General features: G+C 42.7%; 1 protein-coding gene across 1 annotated transcript in view; it reads left to right on the top strand.

The window, feature by feature from the left end:
* Positions 1-9,176: 9,176 nt before the first annotated feature.
* pvalb6 (parvalbumin 6) overlaps positions 9,177-20,207 on the top strand; it is a 51,219-nt gene continuing 40,188 nt past the window's right edge. The window contains exon 1 of the mRNA XM_075454099.1: positions 9,177-9,405. The gene's annotated coding sequence lies outside the window, so the exon portion shown is untranslated. The remainder of the gene's footprint in view (positions 9,406-20,207) is intronic.

Below are 20,207 nucleotides of genomic sequence, written 5' to 3'. Positions count from 1 at the left end.
GAACACTGACAAGAGCGCTATGGGAGTTTTTTTGTGTGATGGTTCAGTTTCCTCTTTCTGTCCACAGCAGCTCCTGATGTCATTTTCATTTTAATGCACACTCAGCTGGTTTGTATTGCTTGTTCCATAATGCCGGGTTCCGAAAGTCTGATTCCAAAAAGAAGGCAATTCCTGGAACACGTCACAGACACATGTGGGGACGCATTTTGTCTCGGAGAGCAATTACCTTTCTGATAATAATTCTGGCCTATGGTGTACAAGGAAAACACACAAAAAGCAAGGAAGGAATAGTCTGCAGAAAGCAATACGCTGAAAGACAACTGTAGCCTGTGTATTGTGCTTTGATGACATGCTCTGCTCAAGGTTTTCAAGTGAAACACAAGAAATATCAGCCAACCACATATTTTGTGACAAAGGCAAAGTTACACATTTCCTTTAAGTGGCTCGCCCACATGCAACTTAGCATACACTGTGGCTTACGGATGTATAGTATTGTGCATAGCTATATTTAGCTGCTTTACCTAAACTGATACTTTAGATATTTGACATTTTCCTACATGTGACTTTAAACAGCCAGCACAGTAGGATGTAGTGTAACCTGCCTGCCGTGACAAAGGGTGGGTGTAAAGAAGATGTGTCCAAAGTGTTTTCAGTCAGTGTTGAAACATGTGGTCCTCCTACGTCTTTCTAGGAGGCAGTTTCACATCTTTTTGGTGGTGAAATGAGCAATTCTGTAAGGCAGCACATCCTAAATAACTAAAGATTAAAGATCAGACGGCAGAAAAAATAACAGTTTTAACATCAGTAACTGAGAAAACGCATCAGTTCCAAATCACGCATCCAAAAAAAGCTTCAGAGGAGAAGGCCGAGTCTGTCAGAAGTAGAGATGTGCAGGCTTAAAGGGGATAAAGAATCAAAATCATCTTTTTCACGTTTTTGGTGTTAGTTCTGAGTCTCCCCGCTGTGGGGAGTACACACGAAGTGCCAGCAAGTGTCAGAACCTCTGTTTCAAGTACTCCCCCTTTTTTTGAATTGCCGCCAGAAAATGGGCAAACTTTGTTTGAGCATTAAAGGAATGGTTCGGCGTAAAATGATAATTTGAGCATCACATGGTCATGCCACATAATTTTTTCTCCGAAAGACCGCGGCATTTCGAAGTTGGCTATTTTGAAGTGTTTTGTTAGAAACGCAGCCAATGCAACTGTATGGGGCCAATTTGGAAAATATAAGATGTGACATAATATGTGACGTATCTTTTGGCGCAATCGCCCCCCCCAACCCAAATCCACAGCCACCCCTTTCAGACACGGCTAGAAACAGAAACAGCTAGAAACAGGAACAGGTGTGCCTTCCAAGGCTGTGAAAGCAGACTACGATCGTTACATATTCTTCCCCCAGAAAGCAATGTTCGCGATCAATGGCTTTTATTTATTTTTTACAGCATCCCCAGTACATACAACCGCCGACTTTTCCTTTGCTCTGCGCATTTCACGGAGTACAATTTCACAAACCTTGCACGATTCCGAGCAGGCTTCAGTCGGAATTTAATGCTAGGGTCAGTTCTGACTTTGCAACAAAATCAACCCCAGCAATCAGTACAGCCTGTAAGTATCACATTTTATTTTGTTTTAAATGTGTGTTGTGCCATATTCCTGTTGTAAGAATTGCACGTTAGCTCTGGCTTGTTCATCTAAAGGGAATGAGCTTTCTTTTCAGTGAGAGCAAGGGCAGCCAATCAAGCAACGGCAACCGAATAGCGCCAACACCTGTCACGCCCAGAGAATGGAGGACGCAGATGCAGGAGGTTTAATTCCAAGACTTTTATTGGAGGACAGCAGATCAACCAGTTCCTCGTGAGAGAAGCTAAATGGGCTATGAAATATTAATCTAGGAATATACTTTCCAAAAGTGGAGAAGTATATCTATATAAAAGTTATCCAAACTCAAAATCACTCCACTAGCGGAGGAGAAAACAAAAGACCATGAAACTTTACTATTAAACTAAGTGTCACTCCTACTGAGGAGGAAAACAAAAAGAGCCTCTCCTAAAAATTGGAGGAATATGCTGTAAAAGTTTAACAAAGAAAAAGGCCACTCCACCCAGGAGGGAAAACAAAAAAACTATAAGCAAAATTAACTCTGTACTTCTTACAGCATCTATATTATCAAACTTACTCTGGGAAAAAACAAAATCACTCTCACGAGGATAAATACCACTGGGAACTAGGAAACATGGGAACTCGGAAACGGGCTTGGCAAAACGCTAGGATGATACACTATACGGAGACAGAAACAACACACTGGCACAAGACAGGGGGAGACGCAGACTCTTAAGCACACCAGGGTAATGGGAAACAGGTGGAATCATTCATACCACAATCAGACTGGAACACGAGAGGAAGAGCAAGTGACCTGGAACGAGAGGGAAGTTAGTCTTTCAAAATAAAACAGGAAATGACGAAACAATACATGAAACGAGACAAAAACCCAACTTAACCTCACCACGGTGTGACAACACCTACCTGCATTTCATAATGAGGTTGCCAGATAAGCTCTGAAACGACGCCAATAAGGGCAAACGACGCATTCTAAACCCAGCATAGTAACAGCTGTTTCAGAGAGCCTTTTAGAGCCTTCACTGGCAGTGAAGCGGCTGTTCGTTGCTGCATCTGCAAATGGAAATGATATCTCTACCCTGCAAAGAGAGACATGTCGTTTCATTCCAACCAAGAAGTGAAGCTTCCTTCTTTGGGCACGAGTCAGCGTCTTGCTGTCGGAAACGGGGCCTTTGCCCCGCGTCATCGGACAGTTAGGAATGAATACAAATTGTTCCTTTTATTAGCAAATGACAGAAATAGAACAACATTTTGGTCTAAACAGCAGCAGTGTTGACAGATGTAAGAATAGATGAAATCATCAAATGACAAGATGAGGTGTACCACATAGTGCAGGTCACCATCATCAGTCCTCGTAAAGTAACAAAGTGAAATCAGTCAAATCGTGGACGTCTTCACTGAAAATCCAGTTTGTGTCAGTTTCATGTCACTTTTTTGCTCTGCTTATTGTTCGTAACGTTTGGCTGACCTTCAACTTGTTTCGGTTTTATCCCTCTGACTTCCTGTCAGCAAATGTCTTTCACACCTCTGAGCAAAGTTGATGATGAGTGAATATAGAGCACGACCAATTCCTCTTTTCATCAGTCGACCCTTTGTTTATTCGACACTCTTCTGCCTTGTGTTCCCCACATAACAGAGCCCTTATCGAAAGAAAACAAACGCGTCGCCTATCATTTGAGGGACCAGGTACTCAAGACAGTGAAATGTCTCTGTTTGCTTCGTTTTTTTTGGCAAACAGCTTGTTCATTTAAGTGCTAAAAACAAACGGATCAACCGGAGCAAAGCGTTGATGCAGAACTGTCCGTTTCAGCACTTTGCGGTGGGTTTGGCAGGAGTCCCAGCAAGTTGGGAAGACGAAAATAGCAGCAAAGAAACCAAACCGCCTGGTTCTCAGAAAAAAATGAGGAACTCTCAAACCAGTGCCTTTTTTTTTTTTGAGAAATAGAACAGTGTGACAACGGGCACCGTCAGAGCCCAAAATGAGCGCGAAAGATTTCACAGGCGTGAAAATTAGACCTTTGTGGCAACAGCTGATAGTAGATCAGGTCCTTGGCTTTATTTCTCATGACCGGCAATGTTGAATGTGTCACAAGGGTTACCGAATATAACTAACAGATGATGGGCGCATAGAAAGTGTTCTAGCCATTCCATTTGTTACCCCTTGAGTTGGCAAACAACAACTACTGCTCAACATTTCTCAACATTTTGCATTCAATGGACTTCGGCCTGCACACATAAAAACAGTCATGTGAAATCTGTTGATTTGTCACCACAGGCACAAATCTGAGGATGTGAAAATGAGCAGATATGCACGAAATTGTCGTGGAACTGTTGCATCACATTTTATGGGCTCCACACTTAAAAGTCAGAGGGGCTGGGGGGGACCCAAACGAGACTTTAATGCCAAACAAACTGAGTTCAAATCCTGTCCCAATATTCTTTTTAAAAAAAGAGTATCACTTTAAAGGGATAGTTCGCCTCTTTTGACATGAAGCTGTACGACATCCCATACTAGCAATATTATTTATGAACATTTTCCCATCCCCCGCTGCGTCCTGTGAGCTGAGTTACAGCCTCGTTTTGGCGGTGAAGTAAGTAGTCCGGCTAGTTGGCTGGGGCTTCACAAATAAAGCGTTTTGCTTCTGAAAAGAATATGCATTCAAAAGAGTAATACATTTGCATCACAAAATCGTATCTTCCGAAAAAGTTACACCTCACAATCGCTTGGCACTAGGTTGCAGTATCAATGCGCGCTGCCACCTGTCGACAGCTGCGCCTGTTTCTCGGTGTTTACTGCTCGGAAAGTTAACGTAATCATGTCTGACTACGACACCGATGATGAAGACATCCCTTTTATCACAGAGCTAAAGGGATAGCTACTGTTGCCACGAATGGGAACTCATCATGCCACAGATGCAAGACCTTTCAATTGATGAAGAGGCCAGTGTACCAGCTTCTGTCTGCATCACATATCATAAAGACTTCCCCGCAATCCTGAATGCTGGACCTTTTTCCAAGTTCCCAAAATGAACTGGAAGAAGCGACCCAGGCCAGCTCTCCACCTCCGTTGGCATTACTGGGCGCTTCGAACCAGTGCACCACCATTTGTCGGTCACCCTGTGTCTCACAGCTGCAGCTGTGGCTCCAACTTCAGCTGGGACCACTTCTCTGTCCCTCCTCTCTCTCTCTGCCCGTTCTAACTCCATCTGGTGAAGTTCGGCATCTGTATATTCTGGTTCATAAAGATATCCCTTTAGCTCTGTGGTAAAAGGGATGTCTTCATCATCGGTGTCGTAGTCAGACATGATTACGTTAACTTTCCGAGCAGTAAACACCGAGAAACAGGCGCAGCTGTCGGCAGGCGGCAGCGCGCATTAATACTGCAACCTAGTGCCAAGCGATTGTGAGGTGTAACTTTTTCAGAAGATACGATTTTGTGATGCAAAATGTATTACTCTTTTGAATGCATATTCTTTTCAGAAGCAAAACGCTTTATTTGTGAAGCCCCAGCCAACTAGCCGGACTACTTACTTCACCGCCAAAACGAGGCTGTAACTCGGCTCACAGGACGCAGCGAGGGGTAGGAAAATGTTCATAAATAATATTACTAGTATGGGATGTCGTACAGCTTCATGTCAAAAGAGGCGAACTATCCCTTTAAGATTGAGTCACCGTTTCTCCACGGTTGGCCACCTTGCAAACTACTGCAGTAATTACACACTGCTATAAAATAGGTCACGGTAGGGAAAACTTCATGGCTTCTTAAATGAAAGTCCTTTTCCTGGATGACACACTGCTGCGGCACACGTTGGACCGACGAGTCACATGTCCTTCTGAAAAACGTGACGCTGAATGTGGCACACAGCGTGTTATTTTTATTGCAACAGGCTGCCACAACACAGGACAGTTATTATTTCTGTCATTATCCTTATTCACTTGGGTACTTTCATGTAGAGATTTGGACTTGAATAAAAAATAGTTATACTTGCATTTAAGTACAATACTCAGTCCCATACCAAAAAGTACAGTACGTTCCCCTGAAATTAGGTAGATTAAATGTAAAAAATGTTTTTTGTAAAATTGCCTGTAGAGTTTAGGCTTTACTCCTCAGCAAATATCCTCGGTTACTTGTCTCCTCAGCAGCTCATGAGACTGAAACGATTCAGACTGCTTCACAGGTAAAACATGTATATGTAAATGTAAAAGTACTATTTTGATCTTATAGACAGTTTACAACACACTGTGCACATCATAGTAAAACCATCTCTATACTACCTTCGAACAATAAATAGGCAAGAGAGATGTGAAGAGCCTTAATTCCAATAGTTACATGGACAATTTAACTTGACAGCAGTTTTGAGATGAAATAACTTTGAAGTTAAGGCTGAAAGCAGTTGCACTATAATTTGACATCATTTACATGGTACACATGACCGAGCCAGCGGAGAACATTTATTTCCTTTGCACCGCTAACTGAAAAAGTGTTGTTGCTCTGAAGAAGTGACAGTTAGCCCCGAGATATGGATACACTGAAGTGTAAGTCTGTGCACTGTTTTTAAGAGACTGGATGAGGCCATTTCAAATCCTTATAAAGTGTTCTACAACAATGTGAAGGTAGGTGGTGAGGATCATAGTAACATCCGTGTGAACGCCAGAATGCAGGCCTCCCCAGCACAATGTTACACTACAACAAGATGTGCAATGCTGCCACCTGATGGGGTGTAAATTATTTTTTTTTGAGGAGCTTTCTGCCCTTTAGCTGCTGTCCCAGGGTGTGGTTATTACTGACAGCAGCTGATGTGCTCTTATACATCTTGCCTGGTTAACAGAGCACAAATTTTTACGGCGGCAGTTGGTTGCTTTAGTTTGATTTTTCAAAGACAGAACCAGTATTTTTGGTCATTTTAGTCGCACGCAGGGCAGTATACATCAGATGTCGTCCAATGTTCTGAACAAAATACAGCAGGAAGTGTGATTACCACAAACAGAGCAGGTCATATTAAAAGATGTAGTGTTTTTCCTCTGGTTATATGTATTAGGCTCTGCTGTGTTTCATAAAAGGAAAAAAAAAGTCCCAAACATGCAGCAGTGACATTGAAATAATTCATTAGATTCACATTATGGTCCAAATGATTAGAACAATCTGTTGCTGCAGACTAACAGCGCTGCTTTCACGTTGCACAATCTGTAACTGTAAAACAAATCACTCTTTAAGGCTAATGAGAATGTAATGCGAATTAATTAGATCAACACTGAGTGCGCCTGGTGTGTTTAGGGAAGACAAGAGCCGGTAAAATGCACCGTCAATCACTGGACTCTAATTAAGAGAGGTGTGCTTGTCCAATAAGAGCCCATTAAAGAAATTATAAAGCAGTTGTGCTTTAATCTGAGCCTGCTTCCGCTGAACAGGACACAGTTTGGGTTCTTTATCCCTTCTCATGCATTTTGTGACTTCTCCTCCTATCATATGGCACACACTAAAACACACACTGTTATACACAGTTCCTTTTAGTATACCACAGCAGAGTTGCCTATTCCTATCGCTGGCGCGCAGTGAAAGTGAAAGCAGGACTCGAATCCCCTTGAGGTTTGTACGAATGTCAACATTGGCTCACGAGGCCTCTGAAATTATGTTAGCACTCAAAAAACCCCGCTTAAAAATGCACAAAAGAATCTTCAGTGACAATACTATTGTCACGACCCCTCCGTATCCTCATTTTTTCATCGAAGTAATCTTAAGACGAGCCTACAAATCCAATGACACTGATAACAACAGAAAATAACGCATGCATGGGGGGCCCTTAAAGCACAGTCATCTGTTGAAACAGCTGAGTAATGCCTTTTTTTTTTTTGTGAAAGGGACACAAGAACTTTGGGGATTAAGCACTGCACTGGCATGCATACTCACCTTGCTATAAATTAATCCTCAAAAGTACTGCAGCTGACCTGGAGCTCTAAAATAGAATACTTGCATAGAGTTAGAGTTAGGTTTAGGGTTAGGGTATATATATCTATATCTATAGATATATATATTTAGCCTGCATATCCTACTGGGATGGGACTTGACAGTCGCATATCTTTCACAACCTTCTCTAGCTGTTTAAATTACAAATAAAGTTAGTGGCATTTATTTGCCTGTTAAGCTAAAACATTTGCTGAAAGGTGCACACACGTATTCAAAGATTTCTTTTTTTTTTTTCTTCAGTTATTCAACATTTCATGACAGACAAATTAAAAAATGGGCCGGATCAACACCATCTCACCAAGTTGATGGATGGGTTCTGACAGTGCAGATGGTCAAATAGTGGTGAAATGACCACAGTTTAAAAAAAAAAGACTTTAAAGACGCTAAATGAAAACTAAAGAGACACAAAACCACCTGAAAGAAATGACATGGACACTAACAACAAAATGAACCAAAATGACCTGAAAAAGACACAAATAACAACAAAGAGAAGGCACAGAGCAAGAATGATTAAAAACAACTTAGAAAAAAGAAAAACTGCCAAAAAATACCTAATAAACCTGTGTCATAATCCTTCGTCCGTGGCTGTAAAGTGTTGCGTGATGCTCTAGAACGTTGCCGTCACACTTCATAAACTTTCTGAAAGGCACATGACAGATCAGTGGATTTTCATAATATCACCATGTCCCATTCATCCTTCTTTCTTCTGTCCTGTACCCCTCTCCCCACATCCTTCCCTTCATCCCGGAGTGCATTGAGCCGGAGGCTAAACTGCTTGTCCTACTCTCCTCTCCACGGGTCCTGTCTAATGCCCTGTGCCATTATCACGCCACATTTTTTTTCATGGATACCATCTTCTCTGATTCCATTTTTTGTCACTTACGCATTGGAAAAATCTCTCCTCTTCTTTTCTTCCTGTCTCTTTTCGCCCCCCAGCAGTCCTCCACTGGCCGGCTCGGCTTGCTAAGTTATTGCCCCGGAGTTAATTGCAGTATCAGTCCTGCAACACACTAACACAAGATTGGATTACAGTGTGATTTAATGGAGAGAAGGACATTTTCTGCACTCTGGAATTGATCGTCTCCGGGGACGGCTTGACATAAGTTGTACTTGTATTTCCTGAGCCCGTTGAAGGTTATAATTGTAGTGAAGCTGTTTTCTGCAATTTTGCGCTTCTACTCATTTTTTTTACCCAGTTTTTCATTTTCCTCTGGATGTTTTTTGGCATGTTCTCTGCCACTTTGTCCCCCAGCTCTCTTTGTGATGCTCCCCTCTTTTTCCTTTTCCTCTAGTCTGCCTTTTTCCACCTCCATTACTCGGCTACGAGTATTCCCTTGTAAGCTTCTCACTCTTTTATCCTCCCTCCTCTTTACCACTAAACCCATTTTCCTCTCTTTTTTTCCCTCTCTGCCTCCATTCCTGTCCCTCCTTCCTCTTTTTTTTAAACTAACTTCTCTCTCCATTCCTTGCTATCCCTCCTCCCCTCAAACATCACACAATCCCCTCCTATCCCAATCCAGTGCACCCTTGCAAACTCCCTCCCTCTCCTTTTATCTCTCCCTACCTCTCTCTTTCTCCCCTTCATCTCACCTCCAGCTAGCCGGAGCACCCTCCTCCTCCTCTTCTTGGATCGTTGAGCCCGCCTGCTCTAGTCCACTTTTCTCTCTCTATACCTCTCACTCTCTGTTATCTCTGTTCTTCTCCCTTTCTATCTCTTTCTCTCTGTCCTCCACTTCTCTTCAGCTGCCAGAAGCTCGCTGCCTCGCCGCTCTTCATTCAAGAAAGGATTCAGAAGCACTCCAGACAAAGACCTTGTCACAGAAGGTAAGTGCCTCTCTTAGTCCTGTTGGTGGTCATTCACTTTACCTGCACTGGAAGCTGCTTTAGGACGCAGTTGTGCCGGTGAGAAGGAAAGAAATGGGAGAGAAAGATGGAATGACGGAGAAAAAAGACGTTGTGGAGTAAGCCAGCTGTTCTGCAGTGGAGGGGAAAGTGACATGATGGGATAGAGGAGAAAATGCAGAAGAGGCAGTGAACAGTGCATGATGTCAGGGGGAGAAGTGAGGGAAAAGCAGTGGAATGAAGACTGTCTTAGTGCAGCAGTCACAATTCTTCTGCAGCATCTGAAAAGGACAGAAAGTGGCAGAGAGTTCAAAGAAGATGAAAAGAGAAGGAAAACTGTAAATGATTAAAAATAAAAAGATCTGCAGAGCCGCAAACAGAAACGTTTCAAGGTGGTGTAATTAAAAAAAAAAAATAGAAAATTGGTCGCTGATATTTCTCTGTGTAGCATCTACATGTCTACAAATGCAACGGTGCCTGCCTCCCCCTCCTCCTCCTCCTCCTCTCCCGTAAGAATCCCATTTACAAACAGGACCTGAAAACAGGCAATGGTGATTGGTTCCCTGAGCACTGTGTGCCGATGTGTTCTTCACTGTGTGTTTCACTGGGTGTCTGTGTGTATGTGTGTGTGTGTGTGTGTGTGTGTGTGTCAGAAAGAAAGAGAGGAAGATATGGAGCGAGGGAGAGGGAGGAGGGGGGGAGGAAACACATTACGTTCCTGTGCGGGTGATGCTTTAGAGTGAAGGCTTGAATGAAACTGCAGGGTGTGCTCTTGTACATTAACATCATCTGTGGTACCACAGTCTGTACCACACACTGCTGCAGTGACGGTGAGAGATGTACTGTCCATTTTAAAAAGGCTTATTTGTGGAACCAATGCGTGCCATGACGTTACATCGCGGTGACGGACAGATGTGGTGGCAGACTCGGGCATGAGGGGTGGTTTTTACACCAGACCTAAACTCTTTCTCTCTCATTGCGTCATTCACAATGCTGTTTCAGATTGTTATCCTTCTCGCCGCCGCTGCCGCCAACCCTCCTCGATTAACAGCTGACCAAACAGCAATGCTCTCCTGTCTCCCCAGCGCTGGCCAATTAGAAAGTGACATTTGTCATCTTATAACACATTAACTGCATGAGTAAAAGGTTTTACCACATTTAGGCCCAGAAGGCAAACCAGAGTCATCGAGGTTGACTTATATGTAACGTATTGTTCTGAAAGACTAACGGAAGATAAATGAGAGAGTCACCAAAAACAGAAGGAATTTCAGGACAATGAAGGTCATGTTGAGCCTGAAGCAAAAATAAACTAACAGGCAGGGCAGTAAAAAAGCTTTATCAATAGAATATGTAATGAGCTAATTTCCCTTCAGAGATGTTTCTTGTAACTAAATCAGTGCAAATCACCCCAAACCTTAGGACTGTTTAATGAAAATTTGATAAGTATTGTCGAATGGCCGGGAAGTCCGATTAAAAGGATGCTGAAATTAGGGCAATTGGTTTTCACCGTGCAGTTCTAGGTACTGCACTCGAGGCTATCTGAACAATTCACTGCTTTTCACGGAGGTCTGAATCCATTTAGTGCAAACATCTAGAACTTAGATCAGTGGTGACAGAAAACGATTTTCTCTGAGACAAACTCATTAACATATCAAACCAAACGCCGAATAACCTTGTGCACTTGTGTTCAGATTTGAGGTGGGAATTAATGCAATTTTAGTGGCTCGGTAATGAGGCATGCTTCATAGTATTGCAACGGACGGCCGAACGTAAAGAAACAAAAATCTGAAAAGTTGACACGAATATAAAACTCTACGCCATGTACGTGCACAGCATTCAAGGTAGTGAGTGTAAAAAGAGGCAAATGTGAGCCTGAGAACAGCCTTATTCTACGGACAGAAGTCCATAGTAGAGTGTGTTTGGTATGGCGTGGTACTTTTCTTCCAGAGCTACTGTGGAGTTGCATATTGTCAGTCATCCTCCTGCACTGGTAAGTGACACACAAGGCTGCACCAATACTAAACGAAAATGTCATTCTATAGGGCCTGGGTTGCACAATTAACATAGACTAATTAAGAAGTTCAAAGGGGAGGAGGGGGACTGACACCTGATTCCGAAGCATGTGATTTGCGTTTGAGTCCAACCGTGTCCATTTTTTTTTTTACTTCCTTTGCTCTACGACTGTAGCCCGCTACTTCACGAGGCAATTAAAGAACTTGGTTAAAGTGAGGAAAATGTCGTGGTTAACTGTTTGAATCCAGAACATTCGGATTTAGGGTCACTGGTGAAGGGGGGGATTCACACAGAAAGGCTGCAGCCGGGATTTGAACCAGGAACCCTCTTTCTGCAAGGCAACAGTGCGAACCACCGTGCAGCGAGACGTTGAGACACACAAGAAAACTTTTTTATTGCATAAAAAAAGATTTTCCTACATTTTCCATGTTACCATGCCAACGTGTGCCAAGAGTGTTAAATTACCAGCTTGAGGAATCCTGCCTGTCCAAAACTGACAATTTGGGGTGTACCTTCTATGCTCAAACCATCAGAATTTGACACGTTCATTCCATGGATATGTGAATCAGTCACATTTTTAGACGCATTCTAATGCCCCATGTGAATGTACTTCAAACTAACTACTTGGGAAAACTTTGTCTCTCCCCTGTCTGGGTCTTCATAGAACTGGATACTATTGGAATACATGAGGATTTGCAGTGACCATCTTATTTTTGTCCTGCCTCTCGTGGGCCACAACTCTCTCTCCATTAGATATAAAAGTCAGGCTTGATACATGGGGAATATCTTCTCCCGATTTCATGGGAATCCAGTGATTTAACAGGAAGCTCTGTGGAGTGTGAAATACTCAGATGTGAAATGATGTTCCTGTGGGAGGCGACCTCAGCATGTGGCTGTGCGTGTGAGGAAATCAGAGTTAAAGAGATAGAGGCAGAGCTTATGCATATGTCTCCGTGTGAGAAGGAGGACAGGGAGGACAAAGGCAAGCGTGCATCTTGGGAGATGTGATCGTAACCACTCATGATCAGAGTTTACATCTCTGCCAAATGTACTTTTTCATACATCAGTTGAGCGGGTGGTTCTTTAGTGTGGCCAAGGGCACATTTACATTCACAATGCCGAAGGAAGTGGTCCGAGCAGTTACATCTGAATGACCCCCTTTAGATCAACTTGAATAAGGTTGTGGTGCTAAATCCAGTTTAGAGTTAGTTCGACTTCAGCTCAATCAAGCAACCCGTTTACTAGAATGTACTCATACATACTTTTTGGAATCACTGTCCTGGTTTCCATTCTTGCTAAGCAAATCTGAAGAGATCTTTTGAAAAGCTCCAAAAAAGACATGTGCATTACACACATTTCTGTGACTGCTTTAAAGTAAACTTGTCTGCGTCGTGTCACCAGAGGGTGGTGGTATAGGCTATGCTGCTAGTGGTTTTCAACCCAGTAGAAGCAGTTGTCTTAACAGGAAATAAGCCTTGTGAAGGAAAAAAATAAAAATAAATCAAACAACTACAACAACTGTGGTGGACATCCACAGAGGAAAACAAAAAGAGCTCTTTTTACTTTAGTGTCTGGAAATATCTGGGATATGATATAGAAGTAGAACCAGTATAGTGCTGAAGATATAAAGCTGGAAATACTCCACGGGTAGTCCAGAGCCAATGTTGGGCACATTTGTAGTCTCAGCAATTCATGTCTGAAAACAGTGACAGAAAAAAGCTTGTGTGGAGCTGTGGCTCCACTGCATAAATTTCATCTCTGTGTCGATGGGAGTGGGACAGGTGCACAGCATGGGAAAGTGCATTAAAAGTCATGAGCCTGTTTGTGTGTGTGTGTGTGTGTACATGTTGCCAGTATGAGATTAATGACAGGAGCAGCAAAATGTTGGTTTGAAAAGAAATGAAAAAAAAAAAGAAGTGCGCTCTGTGTGATCCCCTGTGTTCCCCTTCCACTTTGACACCGTTTTCCACGCCACAGCATCTACTCTTGTGGGTCCATGTTGTGTTTGGTTCAAGATCAGAGCCCACCGATGGCTGCGAGCACTGCTGAACTGAATGAAGACACGATTCTTATGATAATTGTCGCATGAAAGTGGAACATCCATTACTCACACTAATTCATGACCTCCTTGGGGCTCACTGGGCAGTGTCCTTGGGCAAGACACTGAACCCCATGTTGCCCCTGATGCATTTGTCACCGTGTGAGTGTGCGCATGATAGAGAAAACCTCTTCACAGGCCAGTATTGTACAGATAAAGAAGTGACTATACGTGGTTTGTAGTGTGAAGTGCTTTGAGTTGTCAAAAAGATAAGTAAAATGCCCTTTAAAGGTACTACTCTACCATCTCATTTTAGAATGCATGATAACATTTTGATGGTCAGCACAAGCCGGCGGTAATGCCAGTGGGACTGTCAGTTTGGCTTAACCTATCCAGCAAACTGAAGATGACGAACTGCAGGAATCCCAGAAATGTCAAGAATTCATTCTAAGAGGAGCTTGAATGTTTGTTCCTAATTGCAATCCACTAAAATGAAAAAATAAAAAATAGCAATCTTCTTATGACACCAGCAAACCGGGGATAACCACAGAGGAATGCATGAAAACATTGAACTAATCTTATGGCAATCCATCGACCAGTTAAAGGTGCAATTTGATGCAAATGGTGTGGCATGGAGTTGCTGCCGTTTTGTTTGAATAGTTTAGAGAAACGATAGCTACTTTTCTCATATCTTAGTTTTAATATTGACTCAATGGGTACTTCAAACACTGCTACGGGACAGAAATGATCCGACAACCTATTTGCATGATGATAAGCTACTACGCCTAGATTTTTCTCCAGGGACCAGGTATCCAGTTGCCTGGTCCGGGCGGCCAAGGGAGTGGACGTCGCGAGCATTGTGCGAGAAAAAAGGTCAGCCAGAATGCAGAGTGAAAGTAAATGGCTCGTCTCCAAGACGTCAAGCTCTCAAATGGTTGCTGACCAGAACAATCAGCTTTTATTGAGTCGACTGACGCTTTCATTGTCAACTTGTCCTTCAACATGATTGAGAGTGGAGTCATGGAATGGGCAGAGGATTCCAGTCTGCTGGATGCTGCAGTGACCTCCTGCCCCATCATGTGGTACATAGTGGTAATTCATAATCAAAGGGCCGGACATTTAGATGCCACCATTCAAGGGTAACAGGAGACACGCCATTGAGACCACCTGATCTGCACGTCATTGTGCAGACCTGCATTCTGGCTTCATGCACAAGAAGACATCGTGAAAGGAATGCCCCTGATGGCTGCACAGAGGCGCACTTGAGTGCATACAGTAACTTTGTGTGTATTCTTGTGTAATGTTGGGGGAGGCTATCCTTTATCATACTTTGCCAGTTGCCCTCTGGTACTCTATTTTCCCGCCCCCCTTTGCTGTGTAGTGGGGCGTGTGCGGTGATATGATTGAGAATGTGTGCAAGTAGAACAGAACATTGCTGGTGGGAGGACTGGATGGGGAAAGATATAGGAGGAGCTGTTTGCGTAGGCTTGCAACCGAAGATGAGAGATGTCAGGAAATGGTCAGTCAGTTGATAACGCTGAAAGGGAGGTGTAGTGCTTACTCTGCACGGACTAACATCATTCCGCTCTTTGCATTCTCTCACTTCTTTTGCGAGCTGATACGTAATTTCAGCCACTGAGATTGCTGAGCATATGGCCGCCTTGTCTCCACAGTGCTTCTGCAACTTAAGAGGTTGTCGGCATAATTAAAAATTTGCATTTGCGCTGATTTCAGGAAAAGCGCAATTAACCCCCGTGTTTTGCTGCATTAATCAATTGACAGAATTTGTCAAAGCTAGATGAAGAGGGGGACGTCACATGCTCTTCATGGCGTGCCAGGTTTTGGAAAAGAAAACGAACGGGAGATTAAAAACCACCAGTGCATTCCCTTCCTACGCGAGCACATACAGTATACACAAAACTTTATGCCAGAGTGACCCTGCACTGATGCTGCAGACTAATACAAACAGGAATAAACAGGTGTGCACACATGCATGCCAATGTGGCAAACAGACACATTAGTGAATGCCCCCGTTATCATAATGGACCCTGACAGAAGGCTATGGGACGCCTACTGGCTCCCCAGAGTTCTCCCTGGTTAGTTTTTGTTGACAAGGTCAAGGACAGATGTTTGGCTATGTGGCCGGCATCTGGACAGAGCTTGATGGTCTCACTGAAACACATGCTGATCAGTGTAAAACATGCCCGGCGCTGCCTGTTTGGGATTCACTACTCTGTGTATGTGTCTGGGGACATTAGCGCAACATCATGGTGCTGGTGTTGGCATGCATGTGTACAGCATGTTGCCGTTTTCTGTGTTGGTGTCACTGGAATCGAGCCACTAATGAGGAATGAAGAGCGTGAAGTGAATAGAACCTATTGAAGCATCAGATGTTGCAGTTTGGCTGATTTTTGTTTAAGTGATGGGATTGCAGCAGTGTTCTGCTGGACCGAGCTCAACTGGACTTTGTTAGGTCATGTGAAGATGTTGCAGAGCACTGGAGTGAACGAAAGGGCCTCAGGTGTTACGTTGCCCTGCAACAGACACCAAATGCTTTTGATGAAAAGGTTGTCTCCCTCTTTGTTTTATCACTGTAGCGTGTTATTCCTCCTCTCCATCCTCTCTGATTACAGTACATACTGTATGTGTTGAAGTAATTAAATCCTAATAAGCCCACATACCTGGATGCATTAACTCACATTTGCACGAAATGTTCTGAATGGAAAGCACTCCGTCGAGGGAGGTCCAAAGGTTATTTGAGCAATTTAAAGGGGATGGGTGTGTTTGTGGGCACAGCGAGTGACAGAAGTTTGAGTATTTTTAGTGAGGACGAAAAGTCGATGCTAACTTTAGACCGTCACACAGGTCAGTCCACAGCAACAGGAGTCCGCCCATTTCCAATTAGGAAACCCATGACCCCTTAAATGAGATCATTAACGAACCCATGGTCAGATGGGACAGAGAGCCAGAAAAAGGGATTGAGAGGTCTCTTTTTATTTTAGCTCAGTCTTTTTTTCTTTTTCTCTTTTTTTTTTCAGAGAGAGAAAATTAATAGGATGATGATGTGGCCTATTTCGACAAAGTCACTCAAAGCTTCCATCTGTGGGGAGCGTGGTGTATATATATAGATTCGCACTGTTTCTTAAGCTGTGAATAGCGTTCACAGGTTAAGCATTTATTTGGCCCACAAATTTACGGTAACCACACAAATACCAATCTTTCATTCATTCTTAATGTAATATGCCTTTAAGTTGGTTGTACATTACCAACAGGGAATAAATCTAAAACACTTCTATGGATTCACAGAACTACTGATAGATCACAGTTGAGCTGATTCACATGCACATAATCTACAGTAGCTCTTCACTCAAAGCTTTAATCCCACAATAAATTACATTCCACACATGCAGACTTCTGAAACTTTTTTCATGTTTTATGCAGCTGAGAAAACAGTTGACTTATTGCAAAATATTTAAGCACTTTATCGTTGTATATTCCGCTAACAAGATTACTTTCTCTCAAGGATGAACCACCAGAGCCTCTACATAAAAGATAGATGTAGCAACGATGACGTCACAGTTTAAGGACTGCTATTTCAAAGCCTCGAATTGGACATTTTGGTAGAAATCAGTAGAAATCAGATGACCCCAGTATTAAGTGGACTTTGCTGATGACCGGCAGACATCATACACACTCAGAGGATATTGAAGAGTCATCACGATGTAGCCTCATCTTAAAACATGCACTGGAGCAAAAAAAAGGGGGTGAGGAAAAAAAACCTTGTTTTTCAAGTGTTGAAATCAAACATTTAAAACATATTTGGATCCAAATTCCCTAAATGTTTGTTCCTATTGTGCATTTATTGTGTTCAAAGTAGGATTATTCAAAGCGGGGGAAGCTCCTAGTGGAACTGAGGTGAGCATGTGGGAGAAGGAAAGTCTCCAAAAAAGCACAGCCCTCTATCGGCTCAGCAAATGCTTTATCCCAAAAAGCCTCAAATGTGTTCCAATGTGGAGCAAAGAACAGTTGAAAGCACATCATCAATCCATGATGTGAATGACAAGGCCTCATGAAACGGGATTTGTAGTTAACATGATCCATCAATGCTGCTTTGAATGTCATATTCCAGGCTACATCCTGCCCCTAAGGAACAAAGACTCGGATGCTGAGGAAGGCTTCTTGTTCTCACTTCATCGTCTGACTGTACTTCCCTTTCATTTGACCTTCATTTCCTAGTCCCTGACTGTACATTTTATTTAATCCACAACTGTTATCCCATCATCTATCCTCTCTCTTCCCTACTACCATCTCTGTTTTGCCTGCTTTGCTGCTGCTGAGTACCATTCAAACCCTAAATAAACAACGTTGTTTGAGTTTGACAGACTTGATCAATTGAGAGCTAAAACCTGGTTGGTATTTCACACACAAAGTAGGGCAGATTGAATAACCAGGATTTTACTGTAACGTCAACATTTCCCTCATCATCTAATGTACTGCAATTTCTCAGAGGTCGAGGCCTTCATTTTACTGGAACTGCTTTGCTTATGTGGCATACAGAGCCATCAGTGGGTTGATATTCCTACATTGCTATTATTTACATGTTTGATTTGATTTCCCATTTGGTACAGCTCATGTTCAGAGTGTGGTGAAAATAGTCTGGGTGTTTTCTAATAAGGTAGGAGATCGGTTTATTGAGTGAGAAATATCGTTTTATCTAACAGTATGCAGTGTCTAACCCCGACCAGCAGAGGACGCGTTAGCTACTGTGTGCGCAGGGACAAAGAAAGTCTCGCGGGAATATGTTCAGAGAACGAGAACACACACACTTGAGTATGAAGTTATGATTTGTGTGGCGAACTGTGATGAATAATATGACATGCCTTTGCTCCTTGCAGGTAAGAAGGGAGATTTAGAATTATGTTATTGACGGGCAAATATGCTATGTGGTAGTTTATGATCCCGGTTGGACTTTATGTGGTTAGCGAACCAAACGTACTTGTTAGATCGATTCTTTCAATGGCTGCTCAAGAACAAGCCGGAGGAATCTCAAGTTAAATAAAGTTTTTATTGGTAGTCACATGTCAAAGTATATCAGCACTGGGGCGGTCGGTGGCGTAGTGGGTTAAGCAGGCGCCCCATGTACAGAGGCTGCAGTCCTCGCTGCAGCTGGCCCAGGCTCGAGTCCTGCACCGAGCGGCCCTTTGCTGCGTGTCTCCCCCCTCTCTCTACCCCCTGCTTCCTTTCTCTCTCCAACTGTCCTAACATTAAAGGCATACAAAAGCCCCCCCCCCAAAAAAAGCATATCAGCACTGGGCTCAGTGGAACAGAGCTCCTGCAGGAAATCCATCAGACTGAGCCTTGATTTCCGGGTATCATTTGCATTTATAGCCTCATAGGTTGGACTCACTCTCGACCGAGTATGATTGGACATGAGTAGGTTCAACATGCTTCGTCATATTCTCTGGATCAGCCAAAACAATGTGAGTGTGTGAATCTGCACCTGCTTGCCCAGGCTAATTGTTTTGTCTCCCCATTCGTGGATCACTTTAGGTCATCATGGAAAAGTACAGAGACTATTTAATTTATAATGTCTAAGAACAAAGCCAATTTTTACATACTGAAAATGGTTAGCCAGTTGTTAGCACTGATAGCCTTGCTACCTCGAGCGCCGATCTTAAGAGCCCGCGCTGCTCGTCTGTTGTTCATGGTTAAATAAATAAATAACTTAAAATTGATACATGATTGATTTGGTTAATATGACAATGTTTGGAAGACATGATTGGCTGACTTTGAGAAACAAGTTGATATTGAATGTACTTGATGAAACTGGTCTTGAATTGCGATGCAACCTACATGATTATTTGTTTTGATGTTGTTGCCGATGTTTATAATTTTTCTGTGTTAAAATATCCAATACTGTGTGCGCAGGGAAAAATGAAGTCTAGCGGGAATACGTTCAGAGGACGAGAACACACACTTGAGGTTGAAGTTACGATGTGGCGAACTGTGATGAATGATATGACATGCTTTTGCTCCTTGCAGAACAAAATAACAGATTTAAAATTAAATTGGAAGTGGAGGAAATTTCACTCTGCACAACGCTACACATACCATGCCTGTATTAAGGGCAGGCCTCTCAAATTCCTATTGTTATTAGTATGAATGACATACTTTTCTACAATGCCTAAAAAAAATGTATTTGGAACCATGCATTTAAATACGCCTGGTTTCCACTCACGTGTTGGTATATATGCGAGTCAACAGGAAGTCTATTCATGCCCATGGAAATCTCCATTATGTCTGATAATTGTGTGAAACTTTGTGTAAACATTCGAGGCCACCCTGTGTGGCAGGAGGTTGGATAAATGAAGTAGTAAACAGGCTAAATACTAGCTTGACAAGCTGTCATTACACATATAGCACACCTTGTATGGTATCAAATAAAAATCCCATCAAAAAGCAGATTCAGATACATCATCCATTTCAAAATGCTTTCTCCTTGTCAAAATCTGAAACCTGCATTACCCAGTAAGCAACACAGCCGCAGACAGTCCAGGAAAACGAGGTGTGTTATGCTTACAGAAGCTAATGCAGCCAAAGCTTTTTAGCCTCATGCACCTCTAAATGCACAGCCACGTTTCATATTTGAATCTTCGGTTGAATTCAAGTCACGTCACCTTTGTTTATCATAATTTTTGCATATCCCCCAGGAACCAGAAAAAAATTTATAAAA

Source organism: Odontesthes bonariensis, chromosome 21 (genome assembly GCF_027942865.1).
Source record: "Odontesthes bonariensis isolate fOdoBon6 chromosome 21, fOdoBon6.hap1, whole genome shotgun sequence".
NCBI classification, from domain to species: domain Eukaryota; kingdom Metazoa; phylum Chordata; class Actinopteri; order Atheriniformes; family Atherinopsidae; genus Odontesthes; species Odontesthes bonariensis.
This window is presented reverse-complemented; position numbering and strand designations above follow the sequence as displayed.